Source organism: Carassius auratus, unplaced genomic scaffold (genome assembly GCF_003368295.1).
Source record: "Carassius auratus strain Wakin unplaced genomic scaffold, ASM336829v1 scaf_tig00215410, whole genome shotgun sequence".
NCBI lineage: Eukaryota > Metazoa > Chordata > Actinopteri > Cypriniformes > Cyprinidae > Carassius > Carassius auratus.
In genome coordinates, this window is record NW_020528076.1 from 501803 (window position 1) to 521442 (window position 19640).

Below are 19640 nucleotides of genomic sequence, written 5' to 3' on the forward strand. Positions count from 1 at the left end.
ATTGTGACATTTTGATCAGCTTCTTGGACTCTCATTCTGACAGCACCCATTCCCTACAGAGGATCCAGTGGTGAGCAAGTGATGTAATGCAACATTTCTCCAAATCAATTCAAATGAAGAAACAAACTCATCTATATATTGAATGGCATAAGGGTAAATCTTCAGAACAATTTACATTTTTTTGTGAAAATATATAAAATAATATGATAACAATAAATATAGAAAATTAAAAAAAAAAAAAATCTGTGACTATAACACTCAAAAATAATGTTCATGTTATGTTCATAATCAATGTGAACTGTAAAACTATATGTAATAACAATAAAGTGAATGAATGAATAAATAAATATGAAAATAAATTATTTAACTGATACTGTATTATGTTCCTAACCATTTAAGGGTGAATGTGGTCAAGTGCTTGTTTTGGTTTATATGCCTGTGTACACAAACCTGCATTCTGCATTGCATTTGTAATGATAAAACCCCATTTACTTGATGAATGAAGTAAACACATACAGCATTGAACTTAAGAGCTTGGGCAAAGGAAACCAACTCACATTTGATTCCTTGTGAGGATGTTTTATTCCCTGTGAGTTCAGTGCAATTATTTTCCACAGAAGAAAACTCATCTCCTCTGGATATGTCTCTGTATATTACATTGACTCTTGGGTTGGAGCAAAATGAATGTTCCCTTTTCCCTTTCATCCGACCACAACCCTGCAGCCAAAATTGCATTAAATATTCCTTTTATATCTTCACCTTCGGAGGGCAGTCCCTTGTAATTGCTTGGCTGTACTGTATGCCAATAAATAACTAATAAAACACACACACACACACACACACACACACACACACACACACACAAACTCTGATTTCTGGTCATGCTAGAACAGATCCTGCAAGAAATGCATTCTGTATTCATTACAATGACACGATGAGGACATGCCTGGAATTTAGTTTGCTCGAAAAACATAATCTGGTAAAAATGGTTCAGTTTTTTTTTTCCAGCAGAGTACAAATTTGATCTTCTACAAGTGATGTGTACTGCGGAGTATACAGTATATTGGCAAACAAGATGCCTGAGGCGGCCATGAATATTTAAGAGCTTTTTTCATTTAGAAACAGCAAGTGAATCGTTGTATTCTTGAATACTTCAGTCAGATGAAAGATCTTATCAGGGACAGATCCATAATCACTGATACCTGGCTGCACCTGCACACATGAATGTCTTGGCAAATGAAAACAGAATGAATATAAAAGGCAGTATGTACACACCACTGATAATTAATATCGCCCCGCAAAGCTGCATTCTAGTGGACTGTGTAGAATTTCCTGTAAGTGTGGATGCCAGAGGAGGCAAGCGGGGTGATAGATTAGTTCTGCTTAGTTGATGCTAGGCGCTTAGCAAGGTCAGCATAATATATAAATTACTTCAACATGAGCATGAACATATAGTTTCAGCCAAAGAAAAACTATTTAATTTTCTTGAAACAAAAACTGATCATTACTCTATTAATGAATAAGATTGAATGCTAAATTTCTGCAAATCTGCTGCAATGAAGAAACAAACTTTTCTACAAGATGGCCTGAGATTGAATAGGCCTACATTTGCGTGAACTATTCCTTTGATTTCTATTTTAGTGAAATCACATTCAGTCAAGTGCCATTCTGGTATTTATGGTAACAGCAGCTACTTTTTAACATTCAATACATTTCAAACAAAGTTCCCTTATATTTGGTCATTTTGTTTGACTTGTAAATGTCACCTTACAGAACAGTAACATGGAGTGTGAATGACAATTCATGTTGACTTTCAGTGATTATGATTATTAATAAAATTAAGATTTTCAATTTTTGATAGAAATCTAACGCAATACAGTAATACAGTATATGGTAGAAATGTGTTGCCATTGGGCTTGCTAATAGCTTACATGTGGCCTATAATGGATAAAAGTCATTTTCTCACAGTGCGTTTATAGAGAGGACATCACATCAATTTACTCTTGGCATTCCCACTCGACTACACTATCAGGAGGCTGATCGCTGCTTATTTGCATAAGGTCTCCTCAACAATTCACATTGCCAACAGTCGCTGTCACTCATGTCATCTCACATCACCAGCTCGCTTCGAAAATGAATTAATTCCAGTCACTTTGTCACGTTTGTTATCATTTCCCTGTTTATAATTTCCAAATGGTTCATTAACAGCCACTGAAGAGTTTACGAAAAAACCAGCATCGGCAGTTTCTGGCACTACAATGAAAATGAAGCTGTTTTAAATTCAGATCTGGATTTAGGATTGGTTTAACCAAATTTATGTTTAAGATTTTATTAAAAGTGAACTATGCAACATCTTTGAAGCCAAATATTTCTTCTACTCTAGTTTAATACGCAGAGACATAAGTACTCCATTCCAGATAACTGTAAACACTGTAGCTCAGTGGTGCCTTCTTAACATTGCTGTTTGTTTTAGGATTGGGGCCAGACTGACACTGCAACACTGTCCCAACCAATGGCACAACATTAAGGTGCTAGTAGTTCGTCTGTCCAATGGGAAATGATGGGTGTGCTCCTGCCTAAAAACAATACTTGTTTTTGAAACTCTGTATGGCGCATAAACTACACCCTTTACCTTTAAATTTGGCAGTGGAACTACAAGTGTAATCTTTAAGAATGATGAATGTCTACTCTATGCATCATTTTAACACAGTTAGATGCTAAGAGAAGTACACATGTTATAGTGAACACAGAGCAGAAGTCAACCGCTGACAGCCACTCAAAACCACGTGTGTCACTACAATAGCACACAGTAGATCATGCTCTTTGCTGCAAATTTCTTGTTCCAGAAAAGCATTCAGGTGCACTTAAAATATCTGGTGACTATATCAAGTAAATATGAAATCAGCAAACTCAAATGTGCACTAATGTAGCAGTGCTGGGGAATAACAAACCAACGTTCTAACAGCAGCTCAGTTATTACAGTAGTTATAATAGTAATAAAACACAACATTTGCTATATTTTCTGACATTTTTTATTGCCCCCAGCAATAGTTGAATGAAAAAAAAAGAACATAATAATAATATAATAAAACATGCTTGTCTAAACTGCTGTCTGACTCTCAGTGTGGAGGCATCTCTATCTCTAGAACTGGGATGTCAGATTGATTTAAGTGAATCAGTCATTTGCATGGTTCATGTAAAAAAATGATTCATTGAATTCCATGCAGTTCTGTAGCAAAATATTAAAAAATGCTGTCATTTCAAAGTAACTTTCCAAGCATTGACATAGCACAATGCTACGCTTACATTACATTACAGAGAACAAAAGCCAGAGAAAAATAAAGGAAGTGTTCCTATTACTAAGAAAATGAAAACCACGGTTTCCCCTCAAGTGTGAATCAATTCAATTTTAAATTATATAAAAATTGAATGTGTTTTGTGAGAGGTACATAGCTCTAAACCCAATAATAATTCCTTGTCTCTGAAGTGCTCCCCTGAGATACCTTAAATCTACAAACCTGAGCGAATGAACTCTTGACTACTTAAAATGTGTTTTTTTTTTTTTGCTAACTCTTCCCCGTGGAGAGCATTATCTTAAGGCTATTATGTATTTCTCTCACTACTGTAATGTGATGATAACTAGCAGGAGCTTCCACAGGGAAATGGTTGAGTTATCTTGAGTGCCTGACAGGGAGCTGATAGTGTTATATGACTTCGGTTTGTGGTCCTGAATTCCCAACACATTTCCAACAAAATAAAATACCTCACACCAGGTTTTTAAGCTGCAGCTATGGCTTATAAGGATCTGTTCTGCGTTCTGATGGCTGTCTACAACAATATATGGGTGGACTATCCATTAAAGGAAAAGGCATCAAAGAAAACTAGGAAACCCATGAGGACCTGGACACGTAAGATATTGCCTTGCTGAACTGTACCATACAATAAATGGGTTTCATGCAAAAGACGACAATCATTGACTGACAACCATAAAATATGGACTATCTGGATCATAAAGTCATCAACCTTTCAGTAAGACAGCAAATGCTGGAAATGTATCTCATTTTTTGCAGCACTTAAGAAAAATCTTTGAATTTCTGTGAAAAGGAAATGCACAGTCAAATGTGAATGATCTGGTGTCTTACATTAACTGATTCAGAAGGGACCACTTCAATTTACATTGAGTATTTAATACAAATTATAAGGCAAAGCATTTCAAAGCATTCCAAAACAAGGCCTGTGATGAAGACTGACTTTGACTTTTTAAATGTTTTCTTTAATATCTGACAGAATCTGCATAAGAGACACCTGAGAAAGAAATATTCATGTTATCATCATTTCAAAGTGGAAATATATTTAAAAAATCTAATAGCAGGTAAAAGTTGTGGGATGTGTTTTGTTGCACATGTCTCAAGAACTACAGTAGTGATGGAGATGTTTAATAACATCCGAGTGAAGACAGATTGCAAAGTAGAGCAGGAAGGGCATGTCATGGCACAGTGTGAAAAATAACCAAGAATAAAATAAAAAAAATACAATAACAATCGGAAGCTTGAAATAATTCCGGTGGAAATATGTTCCACCTCCTCAACTGACTGCACTCTTCAATCTGCACGCCTGCCTGACGAATTACTCTCTCACCAGCTCTATTCTGATTACAGCCTGATTACATTCTGATGAGAAATACACAACTGCCAAATACAATAACAGGGTGCAGACATATGCCTATCAGGACTTAAATTGTGAGACATTTGGCAGAGGCAGTTAACCTTCTGAGAATGATGAAGGATGGGGTATGCAAACTATGCAGAGAGTCCAATCTCACAGTAATCCTTATGACACAGAATTCTGTCCTCTAGCTAATAAAAAAAAAAAAAAAAAACTTCATGCACAGCTCAAATGGAGGCTCAACTAGCCTGCAATTTTTAAGCCAAGTTTAAGGTGCTGGACTTTGTGTGGGGCTTGCAACTCAGAAACCTGAACCCAGAAAAATGATATGTCGCTCCCCAAGCCCCCAAGGCACTGATAGACCTGAAAATGGAAAAGCACTTGAACTGAACGAGCCAATCGGTGTCAGACAGCCCAGACACTGGAGTTGAGGCTCAGGAATCACGAGCCAATTTGGGATGCGACGGATCAATAATTCTGTCAGGGAAACAGCCGAACAGGGAGGGGACAGCTACAGATGTCTTTCAAAAGTGTTGGAAAAAATATTACCCCAAGTTTGCATGTCTTTCTTTACTTTCCAAATGGTTTGGCTTAATTTAAGGTTCCAAACTGAATCAAAAATCAAAAGTGCAATATATGCAAAAGAAAAATTATGCCATATTTTGGATCATATGAAACACGCTGTGACCTATATTCCAAAATGAATTATATTAGGCAATTACCATCAAGTAAACAGAATTTGCACAAAGTGCAAATATTATATATTTTTATATATCTTATGTTTTCTCTCCTATTCAGTTCTGAAATCCTGACTGTGTTGCAATGCTATGTAAAAGTAAAGAAATTAAAACAGAAAATATTATTAAGGTATTTTGAATAAATAAATACTTGGAGACCCTATCAAGCAGGCAATTATAATTTGCTGATGTCATTCACTATTCAATAAAAAACTTTATTAAAATTGTGTTTTTGCTTTCAGAAATTTGGATTTGTTAGTTTCTAAAAAGAAAAACAAATACAACATTTAATTGCTAAAGTAAATACATTCTGTAAGAAGTTGTTTCTTAAGTAAAGAAGTAACTTTTTTGGCAGAAATATAGATATATTATTCCTACTAATTAGATTTGGCTTCATCAATGTCCCTCTATTAAAGAATTGAACAGGGAAGAGCATATGTTGCAGTTTCATCACTGAAAGCTTCTTCCCAAGTTTCAATCGAGGAAGTAAAGATCAGTGAACCATTCAGGTTGATCAAAGCAGAGCTGCATACACAACACATCACATTTAACTGAGTGCATAATGATAGCTAATCTAAATGTTTCTTCCTGTGGAAAACTGCATGGACCATAGACAGGTAATTGCAGGAGACACATCATAAATACTTCAGAGTGCAGACAAAACCCAGAAGGCTCAGGTATGTAATTTAAACAAATGTTTTCCTCTTAAATTGTCTCTCTTTTTTTTTCTTTTTTTTTACAGCTGTAATGTTAATATGCTGTGTGGTTAAGTAATTCACAACATTTCATGCTAGAATCAGCTCTGTAACTGTGAGACTGTACATGAGCTGTGACCTTTTTCGATCCGCCTAAAAAACAGGCATCCTGGAATGTAGCGGTGTGAACACACCACATCAAGAGCTAATGTTTCTGGAAGAAATATTAGAAAGAAAGGAAGTGCTGTACAGGAACTTGGCATAATCAATTCTTGGTTTGGAAGGGTCTAGACAACTAAAACAAACACAAACATGCAAAGATGGAATTTGTGCCTCAAGTTAATGAAAAATAATACACAAGGAACACCAAGAATGGTTTTTATAGAAAAACTGCACCACAGCAACATGACGAAAAAGCATCAGTCTACATCATCACCCAATGACATTTTTATTTCAGAAATTACATTTTTTGTTTTAATGGTATCCAAAAGCATTCCATAATGCTTATGACAATGTTTCATTCATTTTCATTTACCAGTGTTCCTCATTAAGGAGCAAAGAGAATTAAGGACATCTTAAATTTCACATCATCAGATCCATAACCCAAACAAAGTCAAAGTCAGGCTGGTTGCCATTGCCAAGTTTGCCCCTTCTGGTCCAGCAGCATCTGTCTACATTAAAAGCTATCAACACAATATGAAAATTCATATTCATTTAATATTATAAATCATACATATTTTATTTAATGTACATTATGTTATGATATCTTGTAGGATTAAAGTTACAGATTTTAGTTATTTAGTAATTTAAAAAAATATATAATAATAATCACTAATTATAATATAGGCTACATAATGAAAATAATTATGGTTTATGACAACATATAAATCTTGGTGCATCTCTGACCAAAGTAAATGTTTTGCAACTTAGGTGAAATGGCAAGAATGCAATAAACAACTGAAAAAAATAACTATTCAAACCAGGATCGAAATGAAAAACACACGGTTTAATGTGAGAAACAGCTGTGGTGAAACAGATTTCACATTCTTTAGTGCAAAATATACATTACTGATAATACAAATTTCATACACAAGGAGGGGACACAGAGGAAACAGAGTCTTGCCATAACACCAGGAGAGTGACTTTTTTCTATAAAACCAGAGGAGAATATCTGTGTAACAAGGAAATGGAGTGGAAGCAGAAGTGGATTTGTTAAAAACCATATGAATAGGGAAAAGCATAGCTACAGGCTTGATTACAGCCATGATCAAAGGCATCTCAGGCCAGTCACCTCATATCAATACTGCTGTGTAATGGCACGACCATCCGACAGCAAAATTCACCAATTAATCTGTAAAATCAAAGGCTTAGATGGAAGAGAAACACCCAGAGAGAGTGATGAATTCAAAGAAAGGAAGTACGATCTGACTTGGAATTACAGCCTGAATAATTCTCCAGAGCAGCCATCCTTTTATTGATAGGATCAAATTAATAATTAATAACTATTTAACTTCCCCCTCCATCGATGTAACCCATGCACCCTTTGACAGCACTAGAAAAAAATCTCTGAATAAAATAAGGTAATGTAATTTGTTCTCACGTTGAGGTCTGTTTCAATCACGCCATGTCTTAAGTGTCACATTGACATTTGTGTCAACTGGCTTTTTTTTCCAATGCGATCTTCCATAAAATTTGACTGAGAGCATTATATTTTCGTCTCGCAATTAGCACCTTGCAACTGTTCTCCCATCAAGTATTAAAATCGCATTAGGCAACAGATCATGTGTTAAAAGCAGTTGACATTTCAAAACACACCATACACCTACAGCGTGCAAGAATGCTGTTTATTTGAACATAACATACCCCCCCCCCCCAAAAAAATAAATAAATAAATAAATAAAATAAAAATAAGGTCAGTTTAGCGTAATAATCCCTCCCTTTGAAACAAAGCCAAACATGTATTATGTACATCCCTTTAAGGTCAATGTTAACCAGTCTAAAAAGACACTACTCCAATCTCGGTATGTCGCGGTAAATGTCACATTGCTTTAATAACCGTTTCGAAAACAAGCTCTCTTTGGCCCACATGGATATTTCCGCTCGCTTGACCTTTAACGGGTTTAAAGGTAGTATCTAATGAGTTTGGCTCCATGCAAATGTAACATGAGGCGTGTCAGGTTTAGTGTGACGCTCAGTCATCAGGCTGGGCAATGAATAATAGAGCAGCGTATGTGAAAGGGAAGGATTTAAACAAGGCTGATGCTCAGCAATTTAAGAGCATCAATTACACCATAGTGGAAGAAACCAGATGTGCATTGTGAAAGAGATTTTGTTTGAAAATCTGAAAAGCATGAGCTGAAATTTAACAGGTGTTGATTTGGTATGCTAGGGAGATCTATATGAGTAACAGATTATTACAAGAAAATAGAAGGACTGCAAGGTCTCTATTTTGATGAAGTATGCAGATCCCTGTGGAATTGCCTATTTAATTAGATTTTTTCTGTGTAATCTGACTATCATCACCAATTATCATTATCTCCTTTAGATTTTGACCTTACATGACTTCAAATTATATTGTCTGATGATATTTTGTCAAATTCTGATTAGTTCTTTAGATGTTTGTCATTAAGTCACTGAAATGTGTGAGGAGCTATTAAAAATGTTATTTCAAATGCCAGTTAAAACGTAAAAACACTTGAATATTTTAAACCTCAAAGGTTCAAAAGGGGTCAGTTCATATGTTTAATGAATGTTTTTTATTGAGCAAGGACACATTAAATTGGCAAAGTGGCAAACTGGCTATTCTTTAAAGTAAGCTGTAAAAAAAAAATAATAATAAGGTTTACCATTCAGTTTTGGAACAAGTGGATGGTGAGTAAATGATGACAGAGTTTTCTTCTGGAAGTGAACTTCTCCTTTAAGATGGAGGTTAAATCATGTATACAATGTCAGTTTAAGTGAGGTTCGGATACTTGGCCTTTGTACTCAGACTAGTACATCTCTTCAGCACCGGTCCTTATGGGAAATGAAGTGCACATTGTAGCCATCAATCTTTATGATTATGAAATCAACATGACCTCAGTGTTCATGGGGACTGATAACTGAATAACAGCATACCTTACACAGCACCTTCAGTAAAAAGAAAAAAGAAAAAGAAAAAGGAGACGCCAAGGGCTTTTTGATGGACGAGCTCTTTTAGATGGACCTTCTGAACCTCTGAAAATCCCAACTAGCTCATAAGAAGAAAGAGCGTGAACAACCACAGAACTCAATAAACTGTAGATTGAGTGACGATGGTAGCAGAATGTACTTGGGCTATTTCATTTCTGCAGTACCTTGTGAAATCTTTAATTTGTAAGAAATGAAAATGCATGTTTTATCGGGAAGTAATTCCAAATTTAGGGTATAGCAGACTTTCAAATACGCTCTGCTCAGACTCAGACACAGAAACTTTATTAATTACAACTTGATTATTCACACAATAGCAAGAAAATGTTTATATCCTGGTTAATTGGATGAAACCACACAGGATAGATGTTAATCATTTCTCAGTGAGGAATTAAAAGACATCTTACATAAAGTCAATTTGATAGTTTTTTAATCATTTTTCTATTTTTAATATGACCTAAAAGGCTTATGCATAGTTTCTGCAAAAGAGGATTAAAGTCAAACTAATGCACCAAAAATATATATTTTTTTTAAATCAAATAATTGCTTGTGTTTAAGAATCTGTTTTTTTACACATAAAAAAATCAATTTCGAAGAAAAAAAATATTTAACATTATTAAAACAACATAGAAAACAAGGAAAAAACCTGGAATATTTATTCATAAGTTGCTAGCTTCTTGTGTAAAAAGATAAAAAAATACACTAGATTCATTAAAAGTTGATTAAAACGGCAACATGCACTCTTATTTTAAAATGCATAATTTTGGTAATATGTATACACACACACACACACACACAAACAATCAACTTGAATGAGAAAAATGTAAAAATAATTGAAAGATTTTCTATTAAGTTTGTCTTTAAAGAGGATATATACAATTCTAATATATATATATATACAATCACTTAAGAAAATGCTGTTCTTTATTATATCTACTCATTTTTATGTGAGATGAGAAGCCCAGATTCAAATAATATAAAAGTAAAAATTTGTCTCCTGACATATATAAGCTTTTCTCTGTGAGGAAATAACACTAATTAAAACACTTCTGAAGCTCCCCTTGGGGACTGATAAACCACATTTGTTTATATGTTAATCTCCTTCCTAGTAACATATGGACAAATGAGCAAATATGGCCTTTCAATGTTTATCAGTGATACATCTGGGTATTAAGAACCGGTTCATTATCAGACTTTCTCCAATACCAACCGTAGGTTTATTTCAATGAAAAGTGTAAAAACTGTCTGGCCTCACACAGCAATATTGCCTCAACCAATCATTGGCCTGTCATAATGAACATCTTAAACAACTCTGAGGTGTCTCTTGAGTAATTGCTTGACATGAAATGATCTGTAAGGGTAATATCAAACACAGCATCTATGTGACATCCAGATGGGCTTCTTGTAGTGTCTACCATAAACACATCCCTTCCTTCACAGTCAGCCGATATTTCAGCAATGATTAATCATTACTGCCCCGCAGGAACAAGCTATCATCTGAAGAAGATGGATGGAGTGGTTGTTACAGAATATGAAAATACATTAAAATATGCATTAGCACACTGTTAGACAAAGAACTTGCCTGCAGTCATGAGCCGTGTAAAAAAAAATAAAAAATTATCCCATAGTGACAAAGTGCGATGTGTATGATATATATATATATATATATATATATATATATATATATATTTTTTTTTTTTCTCAACAGGCATCTGTTTTTGTATCTAATAGATTTGTTCTTTAAAAAGAATTACATTGGAATGACAAACGTAGCAAGTAAAAATCATTTTTGAGTTAATAATTCCTTTAATTGCAGAATTTGAAATGCACTGCACTAAGAAAGATCAAATTGTAAGTGAGCTTATTACTTTTCTCTCTTTCCTCTAAGACTGAAAATTACATTTCAATGAGTTAAGAAAGTTTTAGACTTTTGAAGGCTTTGCTAAGAATGTACAAGATCCTTGACACCCCTGCTGGCCCTGACTTCTTCACATTATCCATCCCAAAAACCCTCATTAAAACTTTTATACATGACTGCACACAACACCTACACATTTCAAATAAAGATCAATTGATTTGGAAATTTTATATGGTTTTAACCATGCATTCATGATTGTATTGTATTTATATTTTGCTTGTTTTTTTTATTTTTTAAGAAATTTACATTTCCATTCTAAAGTTTGAAACGGTGTTCTTTTTTTAACAGTAAAGTGTGCTATGGTCACTGGGGCTGCACTTATTTGGTCAAAACAGCAGAAATTTAGGCCTTTTTTTATTATTATTATTATCATTGTTAAAAACAATTGTGCTTCTTAGTATTTTTTGAACAACTTTTTTTTTTTTAGGATTCAAAGTTCAAAAGAACAGCATATATTTGAAATAGAAATCTTTTTATAACACCTTCGCTGCCACTTTTGATCAATTTAATACGCTCTTGCTGAATAAAAGCATTAATTTCTAACCCAAACCTTTGAAGGGTAGTGCATATAATTTAACTGCATTAAAACGGTCTTTCTTTTTACCTTTTACTGTCTAGTTCCACACTCTTAGATGGACCCCCCCAAGAAAACACAAGACAAAGGCTTTGAGACGGGCTGAAATGTGGTGGCAGCTCATTGCGATTCACCCTGAACTCCTACATCATGCAGAAACAAAATCAAATGGGAAAACCGAACCCAATTGTACATTACATATGTCTGGCATCAATTTATTTTTTCAATTAGTGAGACATTGAGTTTCCATTAAAACTAACATTATGAAGTGCCTGACTCCTCTTTCACGCTGTCTTTTTCTTTCCATCACTGTTCATTAACAAGAATCCAAATCAGTTGTTTCCTGTCAGCACAAAGAGAGCGAGCAAGTGAGCGCTTCAGAAAGAGAGAAAGAAATATGCTGCGGTCTTCAAAAACTGTAGGAACGGTTCTACCTTGGATACATTCCTTTAAAGGATTTCCTGATTATATGGTGAATGAAGAGTATTAATAATATAATATAAAGTTTCGTCACTCCAAATCCTTTTATTAAATACTGACATTATTCAGAGCCAAAAGGACTTAATGAAGGTGAATACACATCTAAAAGACTTGTTTCATGTTAAACAGCTTCAGGAGCGAGACATTCTCAATAATAGAAGATAGTTTTTCTTAAGTACTCATTACATTTAGGATAATACTGAAACAAAAAAGCTTAATTCTGGCAAGAGTCAGTGCATAGTAATAACTGGCTTGTCTTCCACAAAGCTTTGACCAGCTTATACCAACTTCTAGTGGAGTTTAAATGGTTAAACCTGATCATTTATGGTCATTAGCTGGTCAAAAGTTTACAGCATGTCCTAACCAAGCACAACACAGTAAGTTTCAGGCTACAACCATTTTATCTGTCAACTAGGAATGCAACAATATTTAATTGCAATACTTTTTGCCTAAAGACATTAAATACAACATTAAAAACTAAAATCAATTATATAAATGCATACATTACTATACATTTCGATGTATAGTATGAAACATGGATACTCTTTATTTAGACTTGCTCAAGAGTTACAAGAAAGTCAACAGAGCTACAAAGAAGAAAAAAAAAATACATAAATTTGATATTAATATCTCCCATCAATCATGCTCCAATGTTCCCTATAGGACACTGTTACAAAGTAACAAATATGCAAACATTTCTAATAAATTAGAAATTTGACATAACACCAGTCTCTGACCTTTGCTCATCCTCTTAAAGTGAGGCAGGTTTATTGATGAACATGATTGATGGGGTAAACAGGTACCATTGAAATCTAATGACTGACATGCTGGCAGACGCCTAGAGTGCCTTAATGGAACGGAGACAGTTGTGTCAATCAAGTAATGAGGCAAATCAACATTTACAGAATTATAATCAGGAGGCGCCTGTGAGGTCTAGCATGAGCAATGCTAAATGTCCCTCAAAACTGTGCTAAGGTCACATACAGTGAATTAAATAAAAGACTAGCCTATGGGTCACATGTTTCAATGCAATGACAAATGATTACTCAGATCTTCAACTTTATGTTAAGTTTCCATTTATAAAAGGTGAGGGGTTCACCAAAGGCAGGTCATTTTTTACAAATATTTTTCTGTGCTGTATTTGCATAACTCCATTGAATTTCGTATTGTGTACTGTACTCAAGCAAAGTAAATACATCATATGCAAAATAAAATAAAATTAAATAAATCCAAGAGTCCAATGAATGAATCAAATGAATAATGTTTTACCAAACAAAAATGGGTTAATTTTTATTTATACTACCGTTCAAAAGCTTTGGGTCATTTGGAGAAATTAATACTTTTATTTTACAATGATACATTTAAAGTTGCGGTAGGGAACTATTGACGCTCTAGCGGTTAATAAACAGAACCGCTTGCGTCTTACAGAAGAACATCGTAGCCGGAACTACTTCTCTCTGTTTATGTCTATGAAGAATCACAAAGGTACTGGGTTACTCCGCCGCGGTACCCCTGAAGCAATCTAAAATAGTCCGAATATAAACACTTATTATAGGTGCACCCTAGTGATTCAGGACAAGCTAAAAACATGGTTTGGAAAATGGATTCATGGTGTATTCGCCTAATATATACATTTTTCTACATTTTGAACACAAACAAAGTTACGGACCGCAGCTCTGATTGGTTATTTTCTAACCGGGAGTGGATGAATTTCTGCAAATGGCAATAGGACCACTGGGAGGAGCCAGAGGAGCTTGATTTTTTTCACAGATTATCTGTCTCATATTCTACCGTCAGGACATAATGACAGGTTTAACAATTATGTAAAAAATATATATTTACAAAAGTTACCTACTGCAGCTTAAATTAATCGATAGTAATTTTTAAAGAGTTTTACATGATTACAAAAATAAATATTTATTTCTAATAAATGCTTTTCTTTTAAACCTAAAACTAAAACAATCCTAAAAAGAAATATTAAGCAGTAACTGTTTTCAACACTGATAATAATAACAAATGGTTCTTGGCTGCTTAAAATTCATCTTTGACATCACAGGACTAAGTTACATATGATATTGTAATAATATTCCACATTGTTGCAGTTTACTGTATTTTTGATCAAATAAATGCAGCTTTGGTGAGCATAAGTCACTTCTTGTAATAACATTTTAAAAATATTACTGACCCCGAACAGATATTGTGCCTGTTCAGTTTTATAACGGGACTAGCAAACAACTTGAAATGCATGCCAAAAGCCTTTAAAGACTTTTAGAGAAAGTAAGATTAAAGCTGGTTTTGCATCCTTTCAGGCCTCCAGTCAACACATTCAACACTACATTGGACATAGTATGGGGTTTTCAGGGACACAATCTTCGGCTCTGTTGGAGATGTTTCTCTCTGCTCTCAAGAGTGCTGTACAATATGCTCTGTTTCAGATGCTGTCTGGTAGGGTGCCAGAGATGAAACCCTCACAAGCCATCACTATAAATGACACTGGGACCCAATAGAAGCAAACACACATCTACTTCAGCCAGGCAGGCACGTACATCATGATGGGTGATCTGTCAATAGCCAGAGCCACAGTTTAGACACGAGCATCTGATTTATTAATAAGAGCGTGAGCTAAACAGTGTTCATAATCTCAAGATTAATCGCTTTAGAGACTGTCAAAGAGATGTAAACTACAAGATTCCAAAGGAATTATATAAACGTGTCACTAAGCAAATGAACTGTTATTAATCCGTTTTTGTCAGACATGATCAATATTGAGTGAATACTGAGGATATAATTGAATATGAAAGAGCTACCAAAGGCTTTCAGACTAGTTCAGACTAGCTTGGACCTAACACACTGGACAATTTAGAGGCAGCCTGAAATAACAGTGGAAATGTGAGATTGGACAATAAATAAATAAATAATAAAAAATAAAAAAGGAAAGAATAAGCTTCATTCAGATCAGAGCTGCATCAGTGCAAACCTATTATTACCTAGTTCAAAGCTACTGGGGTAATTCACTTACGGTTGTAAGGCAGTATTAATGTGTAAGAAGACTTCTCTAAGATAGTTCTCCAACATCTCTCATTATTAAACTGACAGACTGCAAACTGTGTAAAGGAGAAACCGCTATGAAAAGACTTTTAAGAGACTGTTCAATTACTAGGCATGATTGATTGCATGTGCTGACTAAAGCCATTGCTACTAAATGGAAAGATTAAAACAACAAATGGGGTTACTAAGCAGCAATGCTGTGTGTCTCTACACTCCTAAGTGTTTTATAACCATCCTCTTTACCCGGTGACATATGACTATGCTAGACATTTACTGCTAGAGACTCTAAATTACCCACAATGCTTTTTGTATAGGACAGGCACCCGACCTACGGTGACAAAAGAGGACATTTTTCATGGTTAGAAGATTATGGAGGATGAATTCAATGAGGTGTAAATAGAATCAGCACACTTGGGCTTGAACAGCCTGTCAGGCACACAACAAATCACATCCGCCCTTAAAAATAAGCACATAAGGTCAGAGAGATTGCTAAATCCTGTTTAGTGCTGGCAGGAAGCTTTTCTTTCATTGCAGTCCCCAAAAGATCTGTGCTTTTTTTCTGTTCTATCCTCACATTTGTCAGAAACAGTGGCTGCCGTTTGGGAGTGCAAAGAACTGGGAGAAATATGATTGGCTGACTTCTATGCAAAATAAAATGACTGGAAACCAACTCATTATTTTTGGACAAAAATTCCAATCATGAACTGTGAATTGTCTATACATCCTTTTGCATTTGAATGCACTAGTCTATTGCACTCCGATCTATTATTTCAGTATCAGCAATTTAAGATATAGATCACAAAAAATATATATCGTGGTAAAAAAATGTGAATGCTTAGAGAACGTCTAATTTCAATAATTCAAAATGATATATTTTTTTTATATTCATTGTTGTTGCTATGAAATTCAAGAAAATGTAAATTCAAAAAAACGCTTTACTCAGAGTTTAACTTACAAAAATATGTCTTCAACTGATTTCTTGAAAAAAAGCACAGTTTGTCTAATTTCAATAGTTTCCAGATTTTTTGGACATGATGACTGATCTCATAAGCTTTACATTCTAGTATGCCAAAACAACAGTATTAGAGGACCTTTAACTACCAGTTGGATCTTGTCAGTAAGACGGCCTCTTAAGTGCTCCAGATTATATTGTAATTGTCCCAATTTACTACATAAAGATTAACAAAACTAAATGAAACAAACAACATAAACCAAAATGACAGATTTGTTTTGACTGGTCACAAATGCTTGGTCTACAATTTGATCTTGGTTCTGGCAAAGCACAAGTATGTCTGGAATCGCTCCATTACTCAGTCACGGATGACTTCTATCTATTTATAAGGTGTTTGGCCAGTATTTGTCAGGGGGCGTCTAATGCCATTTCATGCATTCTGAGTTATTTACACTGTTAAAGAGTTGGATTCCCATGCTAAACTTGGCCAAAGTTTCCAAAACAAACCTTCAGGGTTCATATAAATTTCTAAACTTCATGACGTCAAAGTGTGGAATCCCTTGTATAGGCACTTCTCCCAGAAGAGTGTATGTTCACAGCAAACAGAGAGAGAGCGAGAGCATGCCCATCATCATGCTTGTCTGTAAGACAGCCTCTTCTTTCTCAGCAGCTGGCTTAGTTTGATGCTGAATTTGCACATCGTTTGATACTGAAAGATGGAGTGGTCCCAGCGATAAAAGATCCCGGTCATGAGTCATAACCGCAGGTGAATTTGAATTTGAATTGAATTTTTTATATTTTGTTGGCAATCAACAAGTAAGTGCTTACAACTCTATAGCTCCGCCCATGTCACACCTCCAGAAGCTCTACTGTTTTCAGAGAGAGTCATAAAGCATCTTTCCTTTATAAATCTGATAAAACTAAAGACTCTTTGGAGATATAAAGGATGCAATACTACTCTATAGATACTCAAGACTAACATGAGGTTGGCTGGAACTGTGTTATGTCCCCTTGAATGTCTTTCATCTTGTCGTATTTACACTTCACACTCTCTCTGAATTATGAAAGGGATCTGATTCCCTTTCAAATAAACACACGCAGCGGCTGCAGCAGAAATTTTCTGTTTTCTTCCTTCTCAAAAGACTGAAGATTGATTCTATGCAGTATTCACTGCAGGTGTGAAGTATTTATCAAGCTGCATGATGATGAAAAAACAAAAACAAAGAGTGGCACACAGAACTTCAGTGGTCCACTATAACAGACAATCACTCACTCTCCTCCTCCTCCTCCTCTCCTCCCTGACATTAGCCAGCTGTATTTTTCTTCTCCTTATTTAGCCCTTAATTGAGAGAAAACACACACAGTATGATGAACTCCAGTTTGAAGTTAGTTAGAAAAAGAAACTTGTGTATAGTCAATAAGCAACAGTATAGAACACTTTAGGACGAAACCGATTTACCAAAGGTTTTGACAAAGTTTGGCATCAAGACTTCCTTCAAATGTATTGTAAGTAAGATGTATTGTATTTGGATTTTTCAAATACATCCAAATGAAATAAACTATGACTGGACACTTTAAAATGTAGGTCAGACGTAGGGTGGCCATTCGTGCCATTTTCGCAGGACACGTCCTGACCAGGATTTCTATATTGCCTAAAATATCCAAGTTTTGGCTTTGTTTGCGGTGCACAGAACAATGGCTTCTTGTGCTTTTGAATCGCTCTCACATTACTTTGATGTCATACACCGATCAGTCAAATGCTGAATGCTGCTATCCAGTCCGACACTAAAATGTACACGTGTTTGGATCGCTTTGACCGTTCTCTGTAGTGCCCACCTTCTCACGCACCACGATTGGTCGATTTGCGTACAAAGTCTGCAGGTTATTGGTCAAATGATCATTACCGTGATTAAGTATGTTAACAGGAAACCAAAGCCAAAACCTGGATATTTTAGGCAATATAGAAATCCTGGCCAGGACGTGTCCTGCGAAAATGGCACGAATGGCCACCCTAGTCAGACGGCTACTTCCTGTCAAAGTTTGGCCAGGATTAGCTGCAATGACAATAGAATGGCTAAATGCACAGGGCATGTACATTTGTACATTTTCTTAATTTGTAGCTGTATTTTGTCCCATCCAGTACTACTTTCTTTCACCCGTGAAATTTCACAGAGCAACAGTAAATGTCATTAAACCCCAACCTGTAAGTTAATTGTAAAAGTTAAAAACGATGAACATTTAGAAATGATATCAAATACATCTGTTTTCCCTCTATGCATCTCCTAAAATAAATCCAATGCTATAATGTTATTGCTCTGCCGTAGAGCTCTACAATTGAACCAACAAAGGGTTAGCTGTGGGATTTGGGCATCCATGTTCACACAAGCACTTCCTAAAGACATTGCATCTCTGACCACACAAATGCTGACAATCAAAACACAGAGCTTTTGCTGATGGGAGACTTCCTCCACCATGTGTGGGGCTATTCCTGGGTCTATAAAACCCAGACAACCAGGACTACAGTAATGACTCTGCCCGAAGGAAATTATAAACCATTCCTCAAAGTACTGAAGGATGCACTCAGAGTTAGAACGCTCTTTCTTTCATTCACTTACTCTGCTGTTTGACTCTAGAGTCTTTCAACACTGCACAGGTTAGCAAAGTTTAAAGTCAGAGCTCAATTGGCAGCCTGATTAAGCTGAGAAACAAGTTCTGAGAGTGTTTTTTTAAGAGAAATTATGAGCGATGTTTGCAAAAAACCCTACAATGCTGGAGAAGCTCAGTGTTTCAAAGACATTAAAAGAGCAAGAAATGAATAACATTACCTCAACAGAAAACCCGCCAATCATTTATGTAATATGCTCGGTGTCAGGAGCATTGGGTTTCATGAGGAAAATAAATTAAATTAAACTTTTAAAACAAAGAGTAATAGAAGCTCTGAATGAATATCATCCTGTGGCCAAGACTAATGATACCAATAAAAACAAAGGCAGCCTTTAACCAGGTCAAAGTGAAAGCATTTGTCATCATAGAAAGAAAATGACACAAGAGTAGAAGGTCAACATACGTAATATACATAAGTTCTTCTCAAAGGCTCTTATTTCAATGTTTTTCAGAGTATATCTGGCAGATTATATGTAAAGGAGAGCTTATCTGTGAAGGGACAACAAAGCAAGGTTGAGTTATTAAATCAATAGTTCACCTAAAAAAGAAAGTTCTGTCCTCATTTACTCACCCTCATGTCATTCAAAAACAATATGACTTTCTTCAGTGGAAAACAAAAAGAGAAGAAAAGTTTGAAATATGAAAAGAAAAGAAAAATATGAGTTTGTATATCTTCTATCTAAAATATATTTTAATAAATCTGTTGGCAAATTTTCCTGATTCGGTTCTCAGTTCACTG

At 35.2% G+C, this 19640-nt stretch overlaps 1 protein-coding gene across 1 annotated transcript in view; it reads right to left on the reverse strand.

The window, feature by feature from the left end:
* Nucleotides 1-19640, reverse strand: part of LOC113094558 (muscarinic acetylcholine receptor M1-like) — a 92967-nt gene that overhangs the window by 19044 nt on the left and 54283 nt on the right. The window lies entirely within an intron of this gene.